Source organism: Cryptomeria japonica, chromosome 1 (genome assembly GCF_030272615.1).
Source record: "Cryptomeria japonica chromosome 1, Sugi_1.0, whole genome shotgun sequence".
Lineage (NCBI taxonomy): Eukaryota > Viridiplantae > Streptophyta > Pinopsida > Cupressales > Cupressaceae > Cryptomeria > Cryptomeria japonica.
In genome coordinates, this window is record NC_081405.1 from 501,119,543 (window position 1) to 501,135,032 (window position 15,490).

Below are 15,490 nucleotides of genomic sequence, written 5' to 3' on the forward strand. Positions count from 1 at the left end.
TGAAATTATACCTATGAATTTGCATTTTTTTTAAAATCTTGTAAATAAAATATATCTTAGAATTAAAGGGAAATTATGGATGACATAACAATTAAATTCAAGAGAAAGGGTAGTTATTATAATATCTATGAACAATAATTAATTGTTATTTTTAGTAGAATACTAATATTTTAATTTTAGTAGAAAAAAAAAGTCTTTAATATGACAAGTAAAATTATAACCATTTAATGGACAAAAGACTAACAAAAGACTAAAATTATAATCATACTTAATGAAAAATATCTTATTTAATTGTGCATATTTTCTTTTCAATTTAAAATAAAAATAAAAATTATACAATAAAAATATATAATTTAATAATTGTTAAATGAACATAATATAAAATAAAAATTAGGACCACTTAAACCACTAACTCCAATCAATTTATGAGTCAATTGGATTGAATATTTTTTTGAATTATTAGTTTGGAAACAAGAATTTTAATTATATCATGTACATTTTCAATCATTGAGTAGCATTCAAATAAGAATGCTAGTGATATTTGTAATGAGTTGAGAGATTTAATTTTGGACATGGTAGTGAATGTCATGCACACTTTCTCGATATTACCAATATTTTGTGGCTTTTCTAATTTCAACTTTTGTGATTTGTATATGGTTAGAGCCTATGCCATTTTAATTAGAATTTATGTACAATTTCTAATTTCCTCTTCTAATTGCTGGAAAAGAAACACACTTTACATTATTGATGTAAATGGTCCACATCTACATATTTATCAAACTCGATGATCACACGTAACGACAAGTCAACCAATCTAGTGCATTTGAAATGGATTATATTCTTTTTAGTACAAACTTTAAATTAACTCAAGTTTCAATTAACTAAGCCAACATCTGCACATATTTACACATCAGCATTATGCATTGAGCAATACACAATACAACCTAATTGTTTAGATGATTGTCATCATCCTCATGTAATTTTGTATGCCCAGTATATGTAGGTGTACACTATGTGTAATTGTTGTAGTTAACGACTTTAACATTTTCTCTTATTCTAGAGTATGACCATATTACTTGTTGCATATAAATGCACCAAATCATTAAACACTTCACCTTCCTCATCACTAATAGAGATGTATGTTCATCCCATGATAACTTGTCAATTGTCATATATCATTGATGAAATTTGAACTCCACTTAACATATGTCTAAGTTTGACTTTATTTGGTTCATGTCCTTAGGAAGACAAAGAAAGGCTTTCAATTGGATGATTGAATTATTTCTAAATGTAGGAGATGTGCATGACTTCATTATATTCTTCTTAAGCTATGATTACTAGTTTACCTAATAATTATATTATTATTGAATTATAGATAATATTTGTTTTTGTAGTAGGGTTAGTGCAAGATCAAGAGGGGCCAAAAAGTGACGATGTGAAAAAATAGCCTTCTTCACTCGCCTAAAAATGCAAAAATCCATGTTGACTTTTTGCTTTGCCTTGGTGTTAGTACACCTTGGCTTGGTAATTACCTATGCAAATCGGATATCCGATTATCCGATTTTAATTTGTAATTTTAATTTAAAAAATATATTATATATTACATATTATATAATATATAATATATTATTATATTATATAATATATATAATATAATAATATATTATATAATATAATAATGTATTATATTATTAAATTATATTATATTATATTATATTATATATATTATATAATATATAATATAATATAATATTATATTATATTATATATATTATATAATTTATTATTATATTATATTATATTATATATATTATAATATATAATAGAATAAATTATTATATTTTATATGTTATTTAAAAAAATTTAAGTATAAAAATCAGATATCCGATTTTCTGAGACAAATATATTTCGACAGTGATAGCCCGTGAGTCATTTTTAACTCACGAGCTACATGATTTTATCAAAATTTGATATCCGGTGCACCCGATATCTGGTGTTTTGGCAAAAAAATGCTAAAAAATAGATTGAGAGGTAAGAATTTTATCGTTTTCAATCATTTTCATTCATTTTTTGTATTTTCTGTTAATGCTTATTTGATTTTTCATTGAAAATATGGTTTTTTTCATGAAACTAGGTTTTTTTAAATCAAATACCTAATTGTTTAAATTTGTTAACTAAATTTAATTGTTTACATTCAATTAGGTTAAAAATGGGGGATAATAATGAAAACACTGACCAACCACAACTGCAACAACCAAACCCTCATTTGCCAAACCCCCCCTCAATTCAGGATTTGATTGCACAGAATTTGAATGAATTGAGGGGGATTGCAGAAGTATATCATAGGATCCCTTGTCTAAACCCAATGTTTGATCCTCTCACATCGATCATAAAGAGTATGGAAACCATGACTAAGGAGCACAATGCCGCCCTTTTGTGGTGAGATTCTATGAGGGAAAAACATGCAGATGGCTTGTCGTATAAGGATATCAAAGATCCTGAGATATCCAAAGCTGATATCACCTCATTGTTTGTCAATCCCTACACTGGTCAACCCATAGATCCCAAAAAACAAAACTTTCTATTAAATGGTGCACAAATGATGGGATTATGAAAAACTTTTGGGATCGTTGGTGGATGGTTTTCGACAAACCACCCAACAACAATCTTGATATCCCCTTCTATTTCATAAAAAAATTGTATGCTAAGTTTGTTTTACACAAACATGTGAACTACTTTGACATCCAACCTTTCCAGGGTGTAGGTTTAGGTATGCCCCAAAATAGACCTAGGGCAGTCAGAGTAGTCTAGGGCCCATATGTCCCCCCTCCTCCTATTGATCCCCCACCTGTATTGCAGTATCCTGATACCATTTGTGAGGCACCTTCACGAACCATATTGGCTATTCACTCTTTGAGTAGCCTTTTGGTTTCTCAAGTTGGGTCAGTAGCTCGCCTACTCTTGATGGTAGCGGTGCATCCGGTGGTCATTGACACATCATCCTCGGCTCCACACATATGCATGCCCCATAGTTGTGTTATGTGTGGGCACGTATGCTTGGGTCTAGTTGGACAACCCATTGATCCTCCTATGGATAGTGCAGATTATGAGGTGCATGAGATGCATGATGCACCGGATATTATTACACAAACTTGAGAATACCCTAGGGAGTCCTCACATGTTAGAGGCGAGGAGGCACCGTCATCATACATTGATGATGTAGTGGTAAGATTTGTATTTTCATGGTTCATGTTATATTTTAATAAAATATTTATAATCTAGATAATATTAAGTACTAATTTTTATTTACATGGTCTATTAAACAAAATGGTCGACAAGGTGCCCTCCTGAGGAGGAGTTGAGACAGATTCAGGAGGGCACCTTGTCGGCCATTTTGTTTGGCCTCGATAGCTTGATGGTACATATATTATTGCACCTAGTCATTTGTATTTTATTGTACATACATGCTCATCATTTATATTGGTATTAATTAGATTATGTAGTAACTTGCATGTATATATTATTTTACTCTTGTCGGGCACAAGAAGCACAAGTGCGGGGGTAGTGTGATTTAGGATCTAGTAGTGCAGTTGGAGACAAGGGAAAGGTAATTGAATGCAAATATGATTGAATGAATAGTGTAAATAACTTATAGTGATTATACATGTCTAGACATAGATTGATAGTTTCATATACTTGTTGTGTATATATACAAAGAATTATTGGCTTCACATCCTTGATGACTACACCCAGTATACCTGAAGAAGAAGAAGAGATGCCTCGATTAGATGTGTGTTTATTTTATTTTTTGATTAGTAGATATAATTTGTTATTATCAGTGACAATTATATGCTAACTTGTATCAATGTCATGTTTCTGAACATATGTAGGTTGTGTATGAAAATATTCAAAACATACCTCCTCTACCGAAGACATACATCAAGAGTCCTGCAAAGATGAAGAGAAAATGTGGAGATGAGGTAAACATGAATAGTTCAATTATAGTTCATTTTTATGTTAACTTTTCAAATGTGAATTATATAATATAACTAATATTAATTGTGGCTTGTTTTTCTTGTGCAGGATCCTTCAGAGCCGAGCAGTGCGGTGAAGAGGATCAATTTTGATGATCCATCAGCAGCTTAGGATGTTATAGATAGTTTTGGGATGCTTACATGTCTAGTTGGCATGTATATTTTGTATATGGACATACATTCACATATTTAGACATAAATTTTGTTTGATTTGGCGTTTATGCCATATTTGTGTATGGACATACATTTGTAATCATTTGACATTTTTATATATACAGAAGTTGATATTCGATCATATAAATTGTTTCTCATTTGTGCATGGTGTTATCATGGAAATCTTTAATATTCATTCCAATAATTAACAATGGTTAATAATGGTTATTTAATGAACAATACAATTCATTTCATTTCATCGTAAGTGTTGTTTGTATAATGAACAATATAATTCATTTAATGAACAATACAATACAATTCATTTAATGAATAATACAATACAATTCATTTAATGAACAATACAATATAATTCATTTAATGAACAATACTTTATACAATTCATTATTACCTTATGCATGGTCCTATTTTTCCCCCCACCTCGGTCGAATGCTCGGGGTTTTATTAGGGCAGCAATTTTTTGGCTGGCGAAAAAATCGTTAGTCTCACTCAATCGAATGTTGTCGCGTGGCCAATTTCTCGTTCAGCTCATCGCAATGATGAACCGTTAGCTCCCACGTCTAGTTAGGCATTATTACCCTATGCATGCTCCTATTTTTCCCCCCCACTCGATCGAACGCTCGAGATCATACCCTATCGGCGTTGTCCCTTGAGTGCCCTAAGTGCTCAAAATTGTCAAACTTTGACGGGCCCTAACTCAAAATCTGTGGCACCTGCAAACGATCCGTTTAAACCTATGGGGCCACAAGAGGGGTCCCTACAAAATCCTATCTCAATTTTTCAATTTTCCCTACAGTTTTATTAGGGCAACAATTTTTTGGTTGGCAAAAAAATCGTCAGTCTCACTCAATCGAATGTTGTCGCATGGCCAATTTCTCGTTTAGCTTGTCGCGATGACAAACTGTTAGCTCCAAGATGTCCAGTTAGGCATTATTACCCTATGCATGCTCCTATTTTTCCCCCCACTCAGTTGAACGCTCGGGGTCATACCCTACCGGCGTCATCCCTTGAGCACCCTAAGTGCAAAAAATTGTCAAACTTTGACAGGACTTAGAATCTGTGGCACCTACGAATGATACGTTTGAACCTACAAGGCCACGAGAGGGGTCCCTACAAAATCCTATCTCTATTTTTCAAGTTTCCCTACGATTTTATTAGGGCAGCAATTTTTCGGTTGGCGAAAAAATCATCAATCTCACTCAATTGAAAGTTGTCGCGTGGCCAATTTCTCGTTCAGCTCATCGCGATGATGAACCGTTGGCTCTGACATGTCCATTTAGGCATTATTACCCTATTCATGCTCCTATTTTGGTCCCCCACTTGATTGAATGCTCGGGGTCATACCCTACTAGCCTCGTCCCTTGAGTGCCCTAAGTGCTCAAAATTGTCAAACTTTGACGGGCCCTAACTCAGAATCTGTGGCACTTGCGAATGATCCATTTGAACCAAAAGGGCCATGAGAGGGGTCCCTACAAAAGCCTATCTTGGTTTTTCAAGTTACCCTATGGTTTTATTAAGGCAGCAATTTTTCGGTTGGCAAAAAAATCGTTAGTCTCACTCAATCGAATGTTGTCGCGTGGCCAATTTCTCGTTCAGCTCGTCGCGATGACGAACCGTCAGCTCTGACATGTCCAATTAGGCATTATTACCCTATGCATGCTCCTATTTCCCCCCCCCCCCCCCACTCGGTCGAATGCTCGGGGTCATACCCTACCGATGTCGTCCCTTGAGTGCCCTAAGTGCTCAAAATTGTCAAACTTTGATGGGCCCTAACTCAAAATCCATGGCACCTACAAACAATCCGTTTGAACCTATGGGGGCATGAGAGGGGTCCCTACAAAAGCCTATCTCAATTTTTCAGGTTACCCTATGGTTTTATTAGGGCAACAATTTTTCGGTTGGCGAAAAAATCATTAGTCTCACTCAATCGAATGTTGTCATGTGGCCAATTTCTTGTTCAGCTCATTGCGATGATGAACCGTTGGCTTCGACATGTCAAGTTAGGTATTATTACCCTATGCATGCTCCTATTTTCCCCCCCCACTTGGTCGAACGCTCGGGGTCATACCCTATCGACGTCATCCCTTGAGTGCCCTAAGTGCTCAAAATTGTCAAACTTTGACGGGCCCTAACTCGGAATTCGTGGCACCTGCGAATGATCTATTTAAACCTACGGGGCCACAAGAGGGGTCCCTACAAAAGCCTATCTTTGTTTTTTAGTTTGCCCTACATTTTTATTAGGGTAGCAATTTTTCGGTAGGCAAAAATATCGTCAGTCTCACTCAATCGAATGTTGTCGCGTGGCCAATTTCTCATTCAGCTCATTATGATGACAAACCGTCAGCTCCGACATGTCCATTTAGGCATTATTACTCTATGCATGCTCCTATTTTTCCCCCCACTCAATTGAATGCTCAGGGTCATACCCTACCGACGTCGTCCCTTGAGCGCCCTAAGTGCTCAAAATTGTCAAACTTTGACAGGCCCTAAATTAGAATCCATGGCACCTGCAAATGATTTGTTTGAACCTATGGATCCATGAGAGGGGTCCCTACAAAAACCTATCTCAGTTTTTCAAGTTGTCGTATGGTTTTATTAGGGCAGCAATTTTTCGGTTGGCGAAAAAATCATCAATCTCACTCAATCGAATGTTGTTGCGTGGACAATTTCTCGTTCTGCTCTCGCGATGATGAACCATCAGCTTCGACATGTCTAGTTAGGCATTATTACCCTATGCATGCTCCTATTTTCCCCCCCCACTCGATCAAACGCTCGAGGTCATACCCTACCGATGTCGTCCCTTGAGCGCCCTAAGTGTTCAAAATTGTCAAACTTTGATGGGCCCTAACTCAGAATCTGTGGCACCTACGAATGATCCATTTGAACCTACGGGGCCATAAGAGGGCTCCCTACAAAAAACTATCTTTGTTTTTCAAGTTGCCCTACGGTTTTATTAGGGCAACAATTTTTTGATTGGCAAAAAAATCGTCAGTCTCACTCAATCGAATGTTGTCACGTGGCCAATTTATCGTTTTGCTCGTCACGATGACAAACCATTGGCTCTGACATGTCCAGCTAGGCATTATTACCCTATGCATGCTCCTATTTCCCCCCCCACTCGATCGAATGCTCGGGATCATACCCTACCGACGTCGTCCCTTGAGCGCCCTAATTGCTAAAATTATATATAAATAAGCATTACACTATAGATACACAATGATCATCAATATTTCCATGTATTGTATACACATAATTACCATTACACTTGCATGTGACATCCATGAAGGGATATGCAAACATGTTTTTTTTTCATTATCAATACAACTACACCAATCATGTACAGATGCATGGACATTATCATCAATATAACTAAACCAATTTGCTCATGGACATTGTATATCATCATAACAATGTTACATCAATTCACATCCATATACAAATACAACATCCCACTTCATCTACATCAGACATCCTCATGTCCTATGAGAAAATCTTACGTAGAACAATGCCTGCATATAAATGAAGACCAAAATAAGTGACATTTTTATGCGGAATGAATGTGCTACAAGAAACAAATTATAACACTTAATACAAATTAGGTTGGAAAATTATAAATAGATCATTTGAAACATTTTTAAATGCAAAAGATTGTATAATTATGAAACTTACCAGTTTCTCTGCAAAGTATACAAGCATAACTTTGAAGAAAGACGCATGTTGATTAAAGCCCTTCTCACTGCATTTCTCTGCATGGTTGAAGATGATGGTAGATATGGTCATTTCTAAATAGCAATACATTCACTTGACTTAATGTTTATGCATAAAATTTTATTTCATTAATGTACAAAGGAATATGTACCATCACCAAGAGAGGGTCTTGTCAACGGCAAATGATCTAGCATGAACTTGTATTTTTAAGAATTGTTAGTCTACACATAAAATGCATGGATGAACATAAAGGCTTCATGATAATCACTTCAACTAAAATGCATGATAATAAATGAAAAGGTCAGATTATATACCACAAAAATACGTCCCTTTGAATTATATCAACATAACCCACTATGTTGACGCAAAAATCATAATGTGATACTATTGTATATCATCAAAAAAGACCTGCATGAGCATAAAGGTTTTGAGATAATTATATCATCAAAAATTGTCAAATAGTGTTCTCTAATAACAAAAATTGTAAATCTCATCAAATGCATGATAATAAGTCGTGCTGCAAAAATACGTCCCTTCTGATTATATCGAGTGTACCCACTATGTGCATGCAAAAACCGTGTTGCCAAAAATAAATGTTCATCAATAGACCTGCATTTTCAACACATCCTTAATATACACGTAACAAACTTGAACATTAAGGTTTAATGATGATTGTTTGAAATGAAATGCATGATAAAAAAAATAAGGCACCATTAAAGACCTACTACTCAAGTGTGCTTGAAGGGTCATCTCTTTGCTTAAGAGTATCCAGTATTGCTTCATGATCAGCAGTAGTCATTGTCCATAGCTCTTTTGTCTTCGGTTTTTCTTGATGCTTCAACAACTTGACATTTGTAGCTATAATAAGGTGTGAATACATTATAATGGTTTTGTGTCTCTCATAGTCTTCAAATGCAGGTATGCCATTCTTTCTAATCATGTATGTTCGCAACCAAGTTCCCACAACAACAACTGAACCTGTAGGATATGTGAACCTATCATCACCTGTCACTGGTTGTGTTAGCTTTTGTTTTCCCTGTACACATCGTGCCAACCAATTTTCTGATCTCTCTTCATTCCCTTACGGTGCGACAATTGCAAAAACATGTCCTGGCTGTACAAGATTTGATAGACGATCATACTCAAGTGAAATTTCCATGTCATCGTTTGACAAGGATAATGTTTGAGATAAAGGAGTTAGATAGTGAGGAAACCATGTATCAACCCACTCACTTGACTCGCACTGATCCCAATCACACCAAACACAACTCTGACAAAAACAAGCCAATGCTCTATCCAAAGTTTTACGGTTTATGTTAAAATCAACACAAGTTTGTCTCATTTGATGAGCCTTCCTCAATTGATGGCTTACTAAGGAGGTTGTAATCACTCTTCGAGTGGATCTCATATCTCTTTCTTTGGTATTCTTTCTAATAGAATTGAGAGCATCAAATAGATTTTTTGCAATAATAGAATTTCTCTCCATCTTCTTGTTCATACGAATCTTCAATTTGTTTAGCAATGGTCTCATCTTTATCATCTTTAGCAATTGAACAAAGAGTTGGCATTGCTCGGTCAATGTCTTATTGCTAAAATTTTGGTTGAAAAGTTGTGTAGCCCACAACCGAACGGTTCTTGTTGACCTCTTGCCTTCAAGATTCGCAATAATGTTCTCATTGATTTCAAATAACCATTTTGGGTTTCTTGAAGGTCTTGGATTTGGAATTTGTCTTTCATCCATGAGAGGGTCTTCATTTCTAAAGTAATTAGGTGTTACATATGGTTCACTTGGTTGAGAAATTCCACCTTCAATGTTAAATTTTCCCACATTTTCACCTCCTATGTCAAAATTTTCCACATGTTGAGCATTTTCATTATCACTTTCAACATATTCAAAATTTTCAATATTTTCGCTTTCAAAATCTAGATTTTCATTTTTCAACAACTTGTGGCACATTTTCAAATTCAATTTCCTCTTCACTTGAAGTAACATTAGCAATATTTAACATACCTTGTCTTCTCCTCCTATGACATTCTCTATCTCTTTCTCTATACACTTCAATTTGGTCATTTGAAAGTTTTATTTTGCCTTTAGACTTCCGATGACTACTACTTCCCATTTCCCTCCACACATATGCTCCTACGTGATTGACAATGTAATTTTTCACTTTAAGAATCTCCCGAAAGCAAAAATTTATCTCTACCTGTCTGAAAACTCGTGATCCTCGACAGAAAATAGAATATGCAGACTGTGGGCTATTGGAATCCACAAAATGGCCCACAAGGCTTTTTTTCTATTTTTTTGTACAAAAATCAGATATCCGATTTTAATGTATAAATTTGTGGTCCCCAAAATTTTTCCTATTGCCGCCTTTTATATACTGAACACATTAATGGCGATGGCGAAAATCCGATATTCGATTAAATCCGATATTGGATTTTATTAGTCATATTTTAGAGAGAGAGAGAGAGAGGAGGAGAGGGAGAGAGAGAGAATATGACCCCTTAGGACACAATATGACCCAAAGCAGCCCAATATGGTGTCATTAGAGGTCATATGGTGTCCCAAGACACCATATGACCCCTATGGACACCATATGACCCCTAACGACACCATAGGACACCTTAAGACACCCAATCATGTCGTTAGGGTTCATATGGTGTCCTAAGGGGTCGTTGGACACAATAGGGGTCGTATGTTGTCTTGGGACACCATAGGACCCCTTAAGACACCAAATTGTGTCGTTAGGGGTCATATGGTGTCCCATGAACCCTTATGACCTCTTAGGTCAGCATATGACCCCTAATGACACCATATTAGGTCGTTTTGGGTCATATTGTGTCCTAAGGGGTCATATTGTGTCCTACGACCCCTTAGGACACCATATGACCCCTAACGACATGATTTAGTGTCTTAAGGGGTCCTACGGTGTCCATAGGGGTCATATGGTGTCTTGGGACACCATATGACTCCTAATGACACCATATTGGGTTGCTTTGGGTTGTATTGTGTCCTAAGGGGTCATATTGTGTCTTACGATGCCTTAGGACACAATATGACCCAAAGCGACCCAATATGGTGTCATTACGGGTCATATGGTGTCCAAAGACACTATATGACCCCTATGGACACCATATGACCCCTAACGATACCATAGGACCCCTTAAGACACAAAATCCTATCATTAGGGGTCATATGGTGTCCTAAGGGGTTGTAGGACACAATATGACCCCTTAGGACACAATATGACCCAAAGCAACCCAATATGGTGTCATTAGGGGTCATATGGTGTCCTAAGAGGTCATAAGGGTTCATGGGACACCATATAACCCCTTAGGACACCATATGAACCCTAATGACTTAATTTGGTGTCTTAAGGGGTCCTATGGTGTCCCAAAACACCATATGACCCCTATGGACACCATATGACCCCTAACGACACCATATGACCCCTTAAGACATCAAATTGTGTCGTTACGGGTCATATGGTTTCCCATGAACCCTTATGACCTCTTAGGACACCATATGACCCCTAATGACACCATATTGGGTCGCTTTGGGTCATATTGTGTCCTACGACCCCTTAGGACACCATATGACCCCTAACAACATGATTTGGTGTCCTAAGGCATCCTATGGTGTCGTTAGGGGTCATATGGTGTCCTAAGGGGTCATATGGTGTCCCATGAACCCTTATGACCTCTTAGGACACCATATGACCCCTAATGACACCATATTGGGTCTCTTTGGGTCATATTGTGTCCTAAGGGGTCATATTGTGTCCTGCAACCCCTTAGGACACCATATGACCTCTAATGACATGATTTAGTGTCTTAAGGGGTCCTATGGTCTCATTAGGGGTCATATGGTATCCATAGGGATCATATAGTGTCTTGGGACACCAGATGACCCCTAATGACACCATATTGGGTCACTTTGGGTCATATTGTGTCCTAAGGGGTCGTAAGTGTCTTTAGGGGTCATATGGTGTCCCAAGACACTATATGATCCCTATGGACACCATATGGCCCCTAACGACACCATAGGACCCCTTAAGACACAAAATCATGTTGTTAGGGGTCATATGGTGTCCTAAGGGGTTGTAGGACACAATATGACCCCTTATGACACAATATGACGCAAAGCAACCCAATATGGTGTCATTAGGGGTCATATGGTGTCCTAAGAGATCATAAGAGTTCATGGGACACCATATAACCCCTTAAGACACCATATGACCCCTAATGACACAATTTGGTGTCTTAAGGGGTCCTATGGTGTCCCAAGACACCATACGACCCCTATGGACACCATATGACCCCTAATGACACCTTATGACCCCTTAAGACACCAAATTGTGTTGTTAGGGGTCATATGGTGTCCCATGAACCCTTATGACCTCTTAGGACACCGTATGACCCCTAATGACACCATATTGGGTTGCTTTGGGTCATATTGTGTCCTAAGGGGCCATATTGTGTCCTACGACCCCTTAGGACACCATATGACCCCTAACGACATGATTTGGTGTCTTAAGGGGTCCTATGGTGTCGTTAGGGGTCATATGGTGTCCATAGGGGTCATATGGTGTCTTGGGACATAATAGGACCTCTTAAGACACCAAATTATGTCATTAGGGGTCATATGGTGTCCTAAGGGGTCATATGGTGTCCCATGAACCCTTATGACCTCTTAGGACACCATGTGACCCCTAACGACACCATAGGGGTCATATTGTGTCCTACAGCCCCTTAGGACACCATATGATCCCTAACAACATGATTTGGTGTCTTAAGGGGTCCTATGGTGTCGTTAGGGGTCATATGGTGTCCTAACGGGTCGTAGGACATGATATGACCCAAAGCGACCCAATATGGTGTCATTAGGGGTCATATGGTGTCCTAAGAGGTCATAAGGGTTCATGGGACACCATATGACCCCTTAGGACACCATATGACCCCTAACGACACAATTTGGTGTCTTAAGGGATCATATGGTGTCCATAGGGGTCATATGGTGTCTTGGGACACCATACGACCCGTTATGACACCATATTGGGTCGCTTTGGGTCATATTGTGTCCTAAGAGGTCATATTGTGTCCTACGACCCCTTAGCACACCATATGACCCCTTACAACACTATATGACCCCTTACGACACCATATGGTGTCATAAGTGGTCCTATGGTGTCCATAGGGGTCATATGGTGTCTTACGACCCCTTAGGACACCATATGACACTTAAGACACCATATTTGGTTGTTATGGGTCATATTGTGTCCTAATGGGTCATATTGTGTCATATGACCCCTTTAAGACATCATATGACCTCTTAGGACATCATATGACCCCTAATGACACTATATTGGGTTGCTTTGGGTCATATGGTGTCTTATGACCCCTTAGGACAACATATGACCCATAATGACACAATTTGGTGTCTTAAGGGGTCATATGGTGTCCTAGGACACCATATGACGCCTAATGACACCATATGATGTCATAAGGGGTCGTATGTTGTCCTTAGGGGTCATATGGTGTCCCATGAACCCTTATGACCCATTAGGACAACATACAACCCGTTATGACACCATATTGGGTTGCTTTGGGTCCTATGGTGTCTTAATCTCTCTCTCTCTCCCCTCTCCCCTAATCTCTCTCTCTCTCTCCCCCCTAATCTCTCTCTCCCTCTCCTTCTCTCTCTCTCTCCCCTAATCTCTCTCTCCCTCTCCTCTCTCTCTGTCCCCTAATCTCTCTCTATCCCTCTCCCCTAATCTCTCCATCTATCTCTCTCTCCCCTTCCCCCTCCCCATCTCTCTCTCTCTCTCTCTCTCTCTCTCTCTCTCTCTCTCTCTCTCTCTCTCTCTCCCTCTCCCTCTCTCTCTCTCTCCCTTCCCCCTACCCATCTCTCTCTCTCTCTCTCTCTCTCTCTCTCTCTCTCTCTCTCTCTCTCTCTCTCTCTCTCTCTCTCTCTCTCTCTCTCTCTCTCTCTCTCTCTCTCTCTCTCTCTCTCTCTCTCCCTCTCCCTCTCCCTAATATCATATACTAATTTATTTATAAATTAATATATTAATATATTAATAAACATTAGATTAATTATGGGCAAATCTAGTTAGAGAGTTTACTGATTAAAATCGGATATTTGATTTTTGTAGTCAAATTTTCAAATTTCAAATTTCAGCTCAAGAATGCTTTGGTATTTGGCTTGGAAGTGACAAGCCTGGAAAGTCAACTGAAAAAATGTGTTTTTGAGTATTCCTTGATTTTCCAAACTTTACACTAGTGGCTAACAACTTTTTTTGTAGCCAAAATTGATAAAACGAAAAGGGTTTTTTAAGGACGTTCCCAGCTTTCCAACAATATAAGGCTTGTCTTATTTTGACTTTAATAAATAATTATTATTTATTTTCTAATTGAATTCTGACAATAGTCCTGATTGATATACTGATTGAAAAACACTCATAACTTTCAAACAGTATAACATTTTTTGAATCCGAAACATGCATCACATCCTATACTTCGTCTACTATAGGGAAAAATTAAAAAAATTAAATTTCATAAGGTTTTGACCAAGTTAAGGTGGTCAGACATAGGAGTTTCTGAATTTCTGCAAAGCTGTAGTAGCAAAATTATAAATAATTATTTACTTTATAAAAATTAAGAAACAATATGTGTCACATCTGGACATGAGTCTAATACTTATATTATAAATATTATAAAAAAATATTATGATTTGATTGTGATTAGGGTGGTCAGACATATGTCTACTTCTTATTTTTTTCCTAAAATTTTAGTACCACTGCATTGAAATTTGAAATTTTCTTCAAATAGGATTTTTTTTTCCCAAAAAAAAACTAGTAGCTTAGAAACTACATTCAATTTTCTATATACTCTCTTCTTACATATTTTAAAAATAATGTTCACAACTTATTCAAATTTTCATGTCAAGTTGCATAACTCCGATTTTCTAAAATTTCATTGCCACTTAAGGGCTTGTTTTGGCACACCATGATCCTGCACATACCCAGTAATAATCATTGAATCAATTTCATCTTAAATAGACTCCAAATTTTCACCTAAATCTTGTTCTATCTAATTTTTATGCTATCCTTTTTAGGAAGGCTTTCATGATATTAACCCTTTTGTTGAAGTAATAAGTGATTTTGTGTGATAATTTTTTTAATTGAAAATATTATATGTTATTTACTATTATTTCAAATGGAATGAGAAAATTCAACAAAATTTTTAAAATTGTTGAATAACATCTATATGTCAAGCTATGATACAATGACTATTTGTACAAATCAAAATTCATTAACAACACAACATAATTTTGGGGTAGTCATTTCTAATACCTTCAATGAGTTTTATGTTTTGAATCTATACTTGGTCATATCATTTCTTGTTGTGTTTTGTTCTCTTTCCAACATCAAGCTTCTCACAAACAACAACAAAAAATATCATAAGATATTTTGAGTAATGTTATACTTTCTAGCTTCTACTCTTATAAGCATAATGTCTATTATGTTTCAATTATTGTTGCTTGCAATCTAAGTGGATTCAAATAATTCCAATCT